At 40.3% G+C, this 13,862-nt stretch overlaps 1 protein-coding gene across 1 annotated transcript in view; it reads right to left on the reverse strand.

Moving 5' to 3' along the window:
- Positions 1-13,862, reverse strand: part of NFATC2IP (nuclear factor of activated T cells 2 interacting protein) — a 27,959-nt gene that overhangs the window by 12,025 nt on the left and 2,072 nt on the right. The gene's annotated exons all lie outside the window — the stretch shown is intronic.

Below are 13,862 nucleotides of genomic sequence, written 5' to 3' on the forward strand. Positions count from 1 at the left end.
TAAAAAAAAAAAAAAAAAAGAACTCCAAGCAAGATAAACCCAGAGATCTACACCAAGACACATCACAGTGAGGCTCTCAAAAATTAAAGATAAAGAAAGAATAGTCAAAGCAGTGAGAAAGAAGCAAACAGTCACATACAATGGATCCCTGATAAGATTAAGTGCCAAATTTTCCTCAGAAACACTGGAGGCCAGAAGGCAATGGAATGATATATTTAAAGTGCTGAAGGAAAAAAAATTGTCAACCAAAAATACTATACCCAGTAAAGCTATCCTTCAAGAATGAGGGTGAAATTAAAACATTCCCTGACAAACAGAAGCCAAGAGAGTTTATATCCAACAGGCTGGCCCTACAAAAAATACTAATAGGAGTTCTATAGATGGAAGGGAAAAGACACTAGAAAGTAATTCACAGCTATACATAAAAAAAAAGATCCTTAATATAAAGAGAAATGCATGGACAAGTACAAAGGCTAGTAATAAGGTATTCATGCTTGATAATTTTCTTTTTTTTTATTGTTGTGCTTTAAGTGAAAGTTTACAATTCAAGTTAGTCTCTCATACAAAAATTATACATACATTGTTTTGTAACCCTAGTTGTTCTCCCTATACTGTGACAGCACACTCTTCCTTTCTACCCCGGATTTCCCATGTCCATTCAATCAACATCCTTGATAAATTTAAAAAGACTGAAATCATCCAAAGTATTTTCTCTGACTACAACAGAGTGAAGCTAGAAATCAATAACAGAAAAAAACTTGGAAAATACACAAACATATGGAAATTAAACAACACATTATTAAACAACCAATGGGTCAAGCAACAAATCAAAAGAGAAATCATAAATTTCTTAGAGTCAAATAAAAATGAAAGCACAACATACTAAAACTTCTGGGATGCAGCAAAGGCAGTACTCAGAGGGAAACTTCTAGCAATAAATGCCACATAAAAAAGAAGATCTCATGTTAACAGCCTAACTCATCAACTCCAAAAACTAGGAAGAGCAAACTAAGCCTAAACTACCAGAAGAAAGGAAATAACAAAAATCAGAGCAAAAGTAAATAAAATAAAAAACAGAAAACTAGAGAGAGTCAATAAAACCAGAAGTTGGTTCTTTGAAAAGATCAATAAAATTGACAGACCTTTAGCTGAACTGACAGAGATAAGATGCAAACAACCAAAATAAAAAATGAAAGACATTACAACTGACCCAATAGAAATAAAGAGAATTATATGGCAACAAATTGGATAACCTAGATGAAACGGACAAATTCTTAGAAGCACACCACCTACCGAAATTGACTCAAGAGGAAACAGAAAGTCTCAACGGACCCATAACAAGTGAAGAGATCAAATCAGTGATCAAAAAACCTCCCAACGAAAGAAGAAAGAAAAAAATTCCTGGACCAGATGGCTTCACTGGGGAATTCTACCAAACATTTACAGAAGAACTGATAACAGTACTATTTAAACTCTTCCAAAAGATAGAGAAGAAAGGAATACTCTTTAATTCATTCTATGAAGCAAACATAACCCTGATACCAAAACCAGACAGACACTACAAGAAAAGAAAACTACAGGCCAATATCTCTCCTGCATATAGATGCAAAAATTCTCAACAAAATACTAGCAAACAGAATCCAACACCATATTAAAAGGGTCATACATCATTACCAAGTGGGATTTATTCCAGGAATCTAGAGACGGTTCAACATTAGAAAATCAATCAATATTAATACACGACACCAACAGAACAAAGGAAAAGAACATGATCGGCTCTATGGATGCAGAAAAAGGATTTGATAAAATCCAACATCCTTTCTTGATGAAAACCCTAAGTAAGATTGGAATAGAAGGGAAATTCCTCAATATGATTTGGGGCATATATGAAAAGCCAACGGCCAACATTATACTTAACAGAGAAAGACTGACAGCTTTCCCTTAAGTCGGGAACAAGACAAGGGTGTCCACTCTCACCACTTCTATTCAATATTGTATTAGAAGTCCTAGCCAGAGCAATAAGACAAGAAAAAGAAATAAAAGGTATCCAGATTATAAAAGAATAAGTAAAATTATCTCTATTCACAGATGATATGATCTTAAGTATAGAAAATACCAAAGAGTCCACAAGAAAACTTCAAGAGCTAATAGAGGAATTTAACAAAGCTGCAGGGTACAAGGTCAACAAACAAAAATCAGTTGAGTTTCTATACACCAGCAGTGAGAAATCTGAAAGGGCAATTAGGAAAACAATTCCATTTACATTAGCATCTAAGAGAATAAAAATACCCAGGAATAAATCTAACCAGGGATATGAAGGACTTATACAATGAAAACTATAAAACACTGCTGAAAGGGATTAAAGACTTAAATTAATGGAAAGATGTTCCATGTTCATGGATTGGAAGACTAATATTGCTAAGATGTCAATACTACCCAAAGCAATCTATAGATTCAACGCAGTCCCGATCAAAATTCCAACAACCTTCTTTACAGAAATAGAAAAACCAATCCTCAGCTTTACATGGAATGGTAAGAGGCCATGCATAGCTAAAACAGTGTTGAAAGAGAACAAAGTAGGAGGACTCAAACACTTCCTGATTTTAAAACATACTATATGGTTTCAGAAATCAAAATATCCTGGTACTGGTATGTGAAAATGGTGGCATGGAGGAGGCATCTAATTTCCTCTAACTTCATAAGGGGGAAGGAGAATCAAGACCAACAGTCAAACGCTGATTCCTATGAGGCAAAGGTCAAACATACCTCCACCCACCAATCTTTTTACCAATTCTGACACCAACCATCCCTCCCACGGCACGCTCTACTCCTCTGCTGGGTTCAATAATTCATTGCAATGGCCACACAGAATTCATATACCATACTCACAGATATGGGATTTATTAGAGAAGTAACAGGATACAGTTTTTTGATCACGATAGCCTCTTCTCAGCCATGCCCACAGGCAGGCCTCTCTCTGGCCCTTGGCCCCTCGACCCAGCCTCTGTCCTACTCAGGCAAGTGTTATAAAGCTCTGTAGCTCCGCCAGTAAGTGCCCAGAGGCACCCCACTCTGCCCGTAAGCCTCGCCCAAAGGTGCTTAGCTCTCTCCAGTCCAAGCCTAGCTCCACCACATGCCCGGAGGCACCCCGCTCCGCCAGCAAGCCTCCTGCCTGAAGATGATCAGTCTTCTTGCTCCATGTGCCGGGAAGCTCACCAGCAGTCTCCTGCCAGTCTCCTGATCCCGCTGCTTTGCTGTTGCTGTTTCTCTGCCGCTGCTTCTTGCCGTTTTTCCATGTCCGGTGTTACAGTTCTCTGTGTTCTGGGTCTAGGAGGGTCTCATCACAGGGATCCCAGGTCCAAACGGCACACTCCACTCTCTTCTTCTTGGTGGTAGTCAGATCCCCCTTTCTGCCTCTGGAATGCTCATTTTAAGCAGAGCAAGATGGCAAAACTGTCCAATCCCTTCATTAAGGTTCCATACACCTTATTTGCATGGTCCCACCCCCACAAACCATCCCACGTCTGTCAGTTTGTTTTACTATGGTGGCTTGCGTGTTGCTGTGATACTGGAAGCTCTGTCACCAGTATTTCAAATACCAGCAGGGTCACCCTTGGTGGAGAGGTTTTAGCAGAGCTTCCAGACTAAGAAGAAGGACATGGTGATCCACTTCTGAAAAAACTGACCTGTGAAAACCATGTGAATAGCAGCAGAACACTGTCTGATATACCACCAGAAAATGAGCCCCTCAGTTTAGAAGGCACTCAAAATACAACTTGGGGAGAACTGCCTCCTCAAAGTAGAGTCAGCCTTAATGACATGGATAGAGTCAAGCTTTTGAGACCTTCATTTGCTGAGGTAGCAAAACTCAAAATGAGAAAAAACAGCTGCAAACATCCATTAAACAGGAACATGGAATACAATAGAAACAGAAACATGGAATGTATGAAATATGAATCTAGAAAAACTGTAAGTCGTCAAAAATGAAATGGAACACATAAACATCAATATCCTAGGCATTAGTGCGCTGAAATAGACTGGTATTGGCCATTTTGAGTCAGACAATCATATAGTCTGCTATGCCGGGAATGGCAAATTGAAGAGGAATGGGATCACATTCATTGTCATGAATAACATTTCAAGATCTATCCTGAAGTACAACACTGTCAAGATATGATAATATCCATACATGTACAAGGAAGACCAGTTAATACAACTATTATTCAAACATACACACCAAATACTAAGGCCAAAGATGAAGGAATTAAAGATTTTTTAGTCCAAAGGACTAATAGACCACAATTACCACAGCCTCCACCAGACTGAGTCCACACAAATAGATGGTGGCCGGCTACCACCGCTGATTGCTCTGACAGGGATCATAAAAGAGGGTCCAGGACTGAGCTGGAGAAAAATATAGAACAAAATTCTAACTCACAAAAAAAGACCAGATTTACTGGCCTGACAAAGACTGGAGAGACCCCGAGAGTATGGCTGCCGGACACCGTTTTAGTTCAGTAATGAAGTCACTCCTGAGGTTCACCCTTCAGTCAAACGTAAGACAGGCCCATAAAACAAAATGAGACTACAGGGGCACACCAGCCCAGGACAAGGACGAGAAGGCAGGAGGGGACAGTAAAGTTGGTAATGGGAAACCCAAGGTCAAGAAGGGGAGAGTGTTGACATGTTGTGGGGTTGGTAACCAATGTCACAAAACAACATGTGTACTAACTGTTTAATGAGAAGCTAGTTTGTTCTGTAAACCTTCATGTAAAGTGCAATTAAAAAAAAAATTATCTATATGAGAACAAATGGACAACAGTTACTCCAAACCATAGATGAGAAGGCTGGGGGGCAGTGACTAAGTTAATGGGAATGGAACAATTAGAATGGAAATAATGAGAATGTTGATACAATGTGAAGAATGTAACCAATGTCACTGAATATTATATGTAGAAATTCTTTAATGGGAATCTGTTTTGCTGTGCATACTTTCACCAAAAATACAATAAAATATTTAAAATAAAATAAAATTAAAGATTTTTACCAACTTCTGCAGTCTGAAATTGATCCAACATGCAATTAAGATGCATTGATAATTACTAGTGATTGAACGCGAAAGTTGGAAACAAAGAAGATGGTTCGGTAGTTGGAAAATACAGCCTTGACAGAAACAATGCAGGAGACTGCATGATAGAATTTTGCAAGTCCAATGACATCTTCATTGCAAATACCTTTTTTCAACAACATAAACAGCGATTATACACATGGACCTCACCAGATGGAAAACACAGGAATCAAATCAACTTCATCCGTGGAAATAAGACAATGGAGAAGCTCAATATCATCAATGAGAACAAAGCCAGGCACTGACTACAGAACAGACCATCAATTGCTCATATGCAAATTCAGGTTGAAGCTGAAGAAAATTAGACCAAGTCCATGGGAGCCCAAATATGACCTTGAGTATATCCCACCTGAATTTAGAGACCATCTCAAGAATAGATTTGACACGTTGAACATTAATGACTGAAGACCAAATGAGTTGTGGAATAACATCAAGGACATCAAACATGAAGAAAGCAAGAGGTCATTAAAAAGACAGGAAAGAAAGAATAGACCAAAACAGATGTGTCTTCGGCTGGGTTCTCTAGAGAAGCAAAACCAGTAAAGCATATAAATATCTGTACAGAGATTTATACAGAGGAAATGGCTCACACGGTTATAGAGGCTGGAACGTTCCAAATCCGTGGGTCAAGCTGGAGGCTTCTCCTGATTCACGTAGCTGCAGCAGCTAGAGGACCCAAGACCGGCAGATCTGAGAGCAGGGCTCTTGTTCACAGGCTGCAAAGACCAACAAATCCCAAGATCCGCAGGCAAAACCACAGGTAAGTTGCAAGCTCAACTTCTAAGAATCGGAGGTCAGATGAACCAGAGCCAGCTGCAGGATCCAGAGCAAGTAAAAACCCATGAGCCTTGCCAGAATGTCCACTTATATTCAATACAAGCCACAAGCCCAAGGAAACTCCCTTTCAACTGACTGGCTACTCACTGCAGATTCCATCCTGGATGTGATCATATTATATCGCATCTCATCATGGAAGTGATCACATCATCATACGACTGCAAAGCTACATCATAACTGCCAAACCACTGAGAATCATGGCCTAGCCAAGTTGACACACAACCCTAACAATCACAAGATGTCAGAAGAGACTCTGAAACTTGCTCTTTAACACAGAGTAGCTAAAGCAAAAGGAAGAAATGATGAAGTAAAAGAGCTGAACAGAAGATTTCAAAGGGCGACTCGAGAAGACAAAGTATTATACTGAAGTGTGCGAAGACCCAGAGTTAGAAAACCAAAAGGGAAGAACATGCTCATCATTTCTCAAGCTGAAAGAACTGAACAAAAAATTCAAGCCTCAAGTTGCAATACTGAAGGATTCTACGGGTAAAATATTGAACAACACAAGAAGCATCGAAAGAAGATGGAGGGAATACACAGAGTCACTGTACCAAAAAGAACTGGTTGAGATTGCAATCATTTCAGGAGGTAGCATATGATCAAGAACCAATGGTAATGAAGGAGGAGGTCTAAGCTGCACTGAAGGCATTGGTAAAAAACAAGGCTCCAGGAATTGATGGACTACCAACTGAGATGTTCCAGCAAATGGATGCAGCACTAGAGCTGCTCACTCATCTATGCCAAGAAACTTGAAGGACAGCTGCCTGGCCAACTGATTGGAAGAGATTCATATTTGTGTCAATTCCAAAGAAAGGTGATCCAACAAAATGCAGAAATTATCGAGCAATGTCATTAATATCACACACAAGTAAAATTACGCTGAAAATCATCCAAAAGTGGTTGCAGCAGTGCATCAACAGGCAATTTCCAGAAATTCAAGATGGATTCAAAAGAGGATGTGGAATGAGGGATATCACTGCTGTTGTCAGATGGATCATGGCTGAAAGCAGAGAATACCAGAAAGATGTTTACCTGTGTTTTATTGACTATGCAAAAGCATTCGACTGTGTGGATCATTACAAATTATGGATAACATTGTAAAGAATGGGAATTCCAGAACACTTAATTGTGCTCGTGCAGAACCTGTACAAAGACCAAGAGGCAGCCGTTTGAACACAAGGGAATACTGTGTGGTTTAAACTCAGGAAAGGTGTGCATTAGCATTGTACCCTTTCACCATATGTATTCAATCTGTATGCTGAGCAAAAAATCCGAAAAGCTGGACTATATGAAGAAGAATGTAGCATCAAGATTGGAGGAAGACTTATTAACAACCTACGATATGCAGATGACACAACCTTGCTTGCTAAAAGTGAAGAGGACTTGAAACACTAAAGATCAAGACAAAGATCAAAAACGACAGCCTTCAGTATGGAGTACACCTTAATATAAAGAAAACAAAAATCCTCACAAACGGACCAATAAGCAACATCACGATAAATGGAGAAAAGAGTGAAGTTGTCAAGGACTTCATTTTACTTGGATCCACAATCAACGGCCATGGAAGCAGCAGTCAAAATCAAACGACACATTGCATTGGGCAAATCTGCTGCAAAAGATCTCTTCAAGCTGTTAAAAAGCAAAGACATCATTTTGAGGAGTAAGATGCGCCTGATCCAAGCCATGGTATTTTCAATAGTCTCATATGCATGTGAAAGCTGGACAATGAATAAGACAGACCGAAGAAGAATTGATGCCTTTGAATTAGGGTGTTGGCGAAGAATGCTGAATATACCACGGACTGCCAGAAGAATGAACAAATCTATCTTGGAAGAAATACAGCCAGAACAATCCTTGGAAGCAAGGATGGCGAGATTTCGTCTCACATACTTCATACGTGTTATCAGGAGGGATCGGTCCCTGGAGAAGGACATCATGTTTGGTAAATTAATGGGACAGCCAAAAAGAGGAAGACCCTCAATGAGATGGACTGGCAAAGTGGCTACAATAATAGGCTCAAGCATAACAATGATTGTGAGGATGGCATCAGGGTAGTGTTTCTTTCTGCTCTACACAGGGTTGCTCTAAGTTGGAACCAACTTGATGGCACCCAACAACAACAACAACAACACTCTCACAAAGGTGTCATACATCTTATTTGCATTATTAGCAAGCTGCCCAATCCCCTTAGTAGGCCACAAGCACCTTATTTGCAGAGTTGCACCCAATCATTAGATGGGAGTTACAAAACCATGGTAAGAAAGGCCATATAAAAGCAATCCATAACACTGCATGGTAAACAATAGACACAGAGACCAATGGAATAGAACTGAGTCCAGAAATAAACCCACACATCTATGGTCAACTGATTTTTGACAAGGGTGTTCAGTCCATTCGATGGGGAAAGAAGAATCTCTTCAATAAATGGTGCTGGGAAAATTGGATTTCCACATGCAGGAAATGAAGCAGGATCCATGTCCCACATCATACACAAAAATAAATTCAAAATGGATTAAGCACCTAAATGTGAAAACTAAAACCATAAAATTCTTAGAAGAACAAGCAGGGGCAACACTGTCAGGCCTAGCTTTCAACAATGGATTATCTAATTTAATAACAACAGCACAAAGAGCAAAAGACAAATTAATAAATGGGTTCTCATTAAATTAAAAACTTTTGTTCATCAAATGACTTTAACAAAAGAGTGAAAAGACAAGCCACCAACTGGGAAAATATCTTTGGAAATCATATATCTGACAAGAATCTAATAACCCAAATATATATAAAACTTTGACAACTTAACAACAAAAAGACAAATAACCCAATCATAAAAAGGGCAAAGGACATGAACAGACATTTCACCAAAGAGGACATTTAAACAGCCACCAAGCACATGAAAAGACATTCAGCATCATTAGCCATCCAAACCAAAAAACCAAACCTGTTGCAGTTAGTCTACTCCAACTCATAGTGACCCTACAGGACAGAGCAGAACTACCCAAAGCTTTTCCAAGGAGCAGCTGGTGGATTCGAACTGCCGACCTTCTGGTTAGCAGCCATAGCTTGCCATAGCTCTTAATCACTGCGCCACCAGGGCTCCCATTATCCATCAGAGAGATGCAAATCAAAACCACAGTGAGATACTATTTCACTCCCAGTAGGATGGCTAATATTAAAAAAAGGAAAATAACAAAAGTTGGCGAGGATATGGGGAAATTGGAACCCTTAACCATTGCTGGTGGAAATGCAAAATGGTACCACTATTGTGAAAACAGCGAGTGGTTCCTCAAAAAACTAAAAATGGAACTACCCTATGACCCAGCAATTCCACTCTTAGATATGTACCCAAGACTTGAAAGCAGAGACTCAAACAGAGACTTGTACACCAATGTTCATTGCAGCACTATTCATAATAGCCAAAAGGTGGAAACAACCTAAATGCCCATCAGCAGATGAATGGATAAACAAAACGTGGTATGTTCATACAATGGAATACTACTCAGCCAGTAGGAGAAATGAAGTCTTGATATATGCTACAGTACAGATGGAGACTGAAGACATTACGCTGAGCAAAACAAGCCAATCACAAAAGGACAAACGTTGTGTGACCTCACTTATACAAAAAGACAACAAAAGGCAAATGTATAGAGAACAAAATTTATTAGCAGTTACCAGGGGTGGAAGGGAGGGGGGAAAAGGGAGGGGTTAACAGTGATGGTTGCAGAGCCAATTATTATAATTGCTGTCAATAAGTTGTACATCTTTAAAAGTTGAACTGGCAAAAGTTGTGTGATAATATATTTATAACAATGACACACACACACACACAAAGAATAGCTGCTGAGGCTGCTTATGTACAACCAAACACCCTATGGGATTTGGTCCCTTGGTTTGGAAGTTTAGGGTCACGGTTTCATGGGACATCCCAGTTAACTGGCCTAAAAACACGTTTAGTGCTTCTGTTCTACCTCCTAGTTTGTTAAGTAGTGCCTGGGGTCTTAAAAGCTTTCCAAGCAGACATCCAAGGCACAAGTGGTCTCTATTTGCCTGGAGCAACAGAGGAAGAAGGTGAGTCAGGAATAGGAGGAGGCTATGGAATGTGCGTCAAGTAGCTAAAGCAAAAGGAAGAAACGATGAAGTAAAAGAGCTGAATAGAAGATTTCAAAGGGTGGCTCGAGAAGACAAAGTATTATAATGACATATGCAAAGACGTGGAGATAGAAAACCAGGAGGGAAGAACACGCTCAGCATTTCTCAAGCTGAAAGAACTGAAGAAAACATTCAAGCCTCGAGTTGCAATATTGAAGAATTCTACGAGGAAAAGATTAAATGACGCAGAAAGCATTAAAAGAAGATGGAAGGAATACACAGAGTCACTGTACCAAAAAAGAACTGGTCGACTTTCAACCATTTCAGGAGGTAGCATATGACCAGGAATCTATGGTACCGAAGGAAGAAGTGCAAGCTGCACTGAAGGCATTGGCAAAAAAAGAAGGCTCCAGGAACTGAAGGAATGCCAATTGAGATGTTTCAACAAACGGATGCAGTACTGCAAGTGTTCACTCATCTATGCCAAGAAATTTGGAAAACAGCTACCTGGCCAACCGACTGGAAGAGATTTGTATTTATGCCTATTCCCAAGAAAGGTGATCCAACCGAATGTGGAAATCATCGAATATCATAAATATCATATACAAGTAAAATTCTACTGAAGATCATTCAAAAGCAGCTGCAGCAGTATATCGACAGGGAACTGCCAGAAATTAGAGCCGGATTCAGAAGAGGACATGGAACAACGGATATCATTGCTGTTGTCAGATGGCCAGGCTGAAACCAGAGAATACCAGACAGATGTTGACCTGTGCTTTATTGATTATGCAAAGGCATTCAACTGTGTGGATCATAACAAATTATGGATAACATTGCAAAGAATGGGAATTCCAGAACACTTAATTGTGCTCATGAGGAACCTGTACATAGATCAAGAGGTAGTCGTTCAAACAGAACAAGGAGATACTGCATGGTTTAAAGTCAGGAAAGGTGTGCATTAGGGTTGTATCCTTTCACCATACATATTCAATCTGTATGCTGAGCAAAATATCCAAGAAGCTGAACTATACGAAGAAGAATGTGGCATCAGGATTGAAGGAAGACTCATTAATAACCTGCAATATGCGGATGACACAACCTTGCTTGCTGAAAGTGAAGAGGACTTGAAGCACTTACTGATGAAGATCAAAGACCACAGCCTTCAGTGTGGATTACACCTCAACATAAAGAAAACAAAGATCTTCACAACTGGACCAATAAGCAACATCATGATCAATGGAGAAAAGACTAAGGTTGTCAAAGATTTCATTTTACTTGGATCCATAATTAACACCCACAGAAGCAGTCGTCAAGAAATCAAAAGATGCACTGCATTGGGCAAATCTGCTGCAAAAGACCTCGTTAAAGTGTTGAAAAGCAAAGATGTCACCCTGAAGACTAAGGTGCGCCTGATCTAAGCCATGGTGTTTGCAATCGCCTCGTATATATGTGAAAGTTGGATGATGAATAAGGAAGACTGAAGAAGAACTGACGCCTTTGAATTGTGGTGTTGGCAAAGAATATCGAACATACCATGGACTGCCAAAGGAATGAAAAAAATCTGTCTTGGAAGAAGTACAACCAGAATGCTCCTTAGAACCAAGGATGGTGAGACTATGTCTCACATACTTTGGACATGTTATCAGGAGGCATCAGTCCCTGGAGAAGGATATCATGCTTGGTAAAGTAGAGGGCCAACGAAAAAGAAGATCCTCAACAAGACGGACTGACACAGTGGCTGCAACAATGAGCTCAAGCACAACGATTGTGAGGATGGCACAAGACCAGGCAGTGTACACAGGGTCGCTATGAGTCAGAACTGACTCGACAGCACCTAACAACAACAACAACATGGAATGTGTGGCTAATTGCCTGCATGAACAACTGCCTTCTTTGTCATGAGATCAGAAGAACTAGATGATGCCCGGCTACCATTACTGAACACTTCGATCAGATTCCATAGAAGAATCCTGACCAAAAGGGGAGAAATGCAAAACAGAATTTACAACTGTCATGGACTCTAGACTTTCTGGAGCCATGGAAGGTGGATGAACCCCTGAAATTATTGCCCTGAGATAATCTTTAAACCTTAAACCAAAAATATTCCTGAAGTCATCTTAAAACCGAATAATACCCGTTGCCACTGAGTCAATTCTGACTCATAACAACCCTATAGGACAGAGTAGAACTGCCCCATAGGCTTTACAAGGAGCAGCTGGTGGACTTGAAGTGCCAGTCTTTTGGTTAGCAGCCAAGCTCTTAATCACCACGCACCACCAGGGCTCCAAAACCGAGCGATAGTTTAGCTTAACTAGTAAAAAAGCTCTGCCTTGAGCATTATGCTCTTTTAAGAACTATCTACACGGAATCAAATAGACAACAACAACTCAAAAGATTAGATAGGAACCTTAGGGGGCAGTGAGTTTATGTTAATGAGGAACGACTCAAAAGAGGGTGAGAATTGTTGCACAACGCGAAGGATGTAATCAATGTCACCAAGTTGTAAGTGTAGACACTTTTGGTCTATGTTTTGCTGTGTATATTCTCAACAACAACAAAATAAATAAAGTTTAGAAAAAAATAAATAAGTACTGCAAAACTGAAACTATGATAATAAATCCTAGCTCAGTGGTTCTCAACCAGGGGCAATGTTGCCCTGCAGGGGACATCTGGCAATGTCTGGAGACATTTTTGATTTGTTATGCCTGGGAGATGCTACTATCATCTAGTGGTTAGAGCCCAGGGATGCTGCTAAACATCTGACAATGCACAGAACACCTCCCCCAACAAATAATTATCTGGTGGAAAACGTCAGTAATGCCAATGTTGAGAAATCCTTTCCTAGCTAAACATGGTAGCTGCCACGGGCCTGGAGTCTAAATTTCTAACAAGCTGCCAGGTGATGCCCAACACTGCCGGGCCCACGGACCACACACTGAGTAGAAAGGACCTTTTACATATAGCCCCTTGCAGTATTCCCCTTAATTAAGCCTCACCAAAACCCTTTAAAACCCTTTGATATAGATCCACTATTATCCTTGTTTTCCTGATGAGGAAATTGAAGCATTGAGAGATTAGTAACTTGCCAAAGGCCACACAGCTATTACAGAAACCAGGCCAAAAGACTCCTAAGTTTGTGCTCTTTCTTAATCACTCTACCATACTCCCTCAAGGCACAGAAGTCCTGGTCCAAGGTCTGCATCCTCCTCCCCTGTTATGGATTGAATTGTGTCCCCAAAATATGTGTGTTGTAAATCCTAGGCTCTATGCCTGTGGTTGGAGCCCTGGTGGTGGAGTGTTTAAGAGCTCCAAAAGGTCAGCAGTTCGAATCCACCAGCTGTTCCTTGGAGGCCTATGGGCCAGCTCTACTCTGTCCTATCCGGTTGCGCTATGAGTCTATGAGTCAGAATCTACTCCACTGGCAATGGGTTTGGTTTTGTTTTTGGTATGTCTGTGCTTATAATCCCATTTGGGAATGGGTTGTCTTTGTTATGTTAATGAAACAGGATTAGTGTGGGGTGTATCTTAAGTCAATCCCTTTTGAGATATAAAAAGAGATTAAATAAGCAACAGAGAAGCAAGCAGAGAAGGGGGAAGAGATGCCAATCCACATGAAGATCACCCAGGAGAAGAAGCTCAAAAGAGACAAGGACCTTCCTCCAGAGCCGACAGAGAGAGAAGCCTTCCCCTAAAGTCAGCGCCCTGAATTCAGACTTCTAGCCTCTTAAACTGTGAGAAAATAAATTTCTGTTAAAGCTACCCACTTGTGGTATCTCTGTTATAGCAGCACTAGATAACTAAGACAACC

Source organism: Trichechus manatus, unplaced genomic scaffold, assembly GCF_000243295.1.
Source record: "Trichechus manatus latirostris isolate Lorelei unplaced genomic scaffold, TriManLat1.0 scaffold00170, whole genome shotgun sequence".
NCBI lineage: Eukaryota > Metazoa > Chordata > Mammalia > Sirenia > Trichechidae > Trichechus > Trichechus manatus.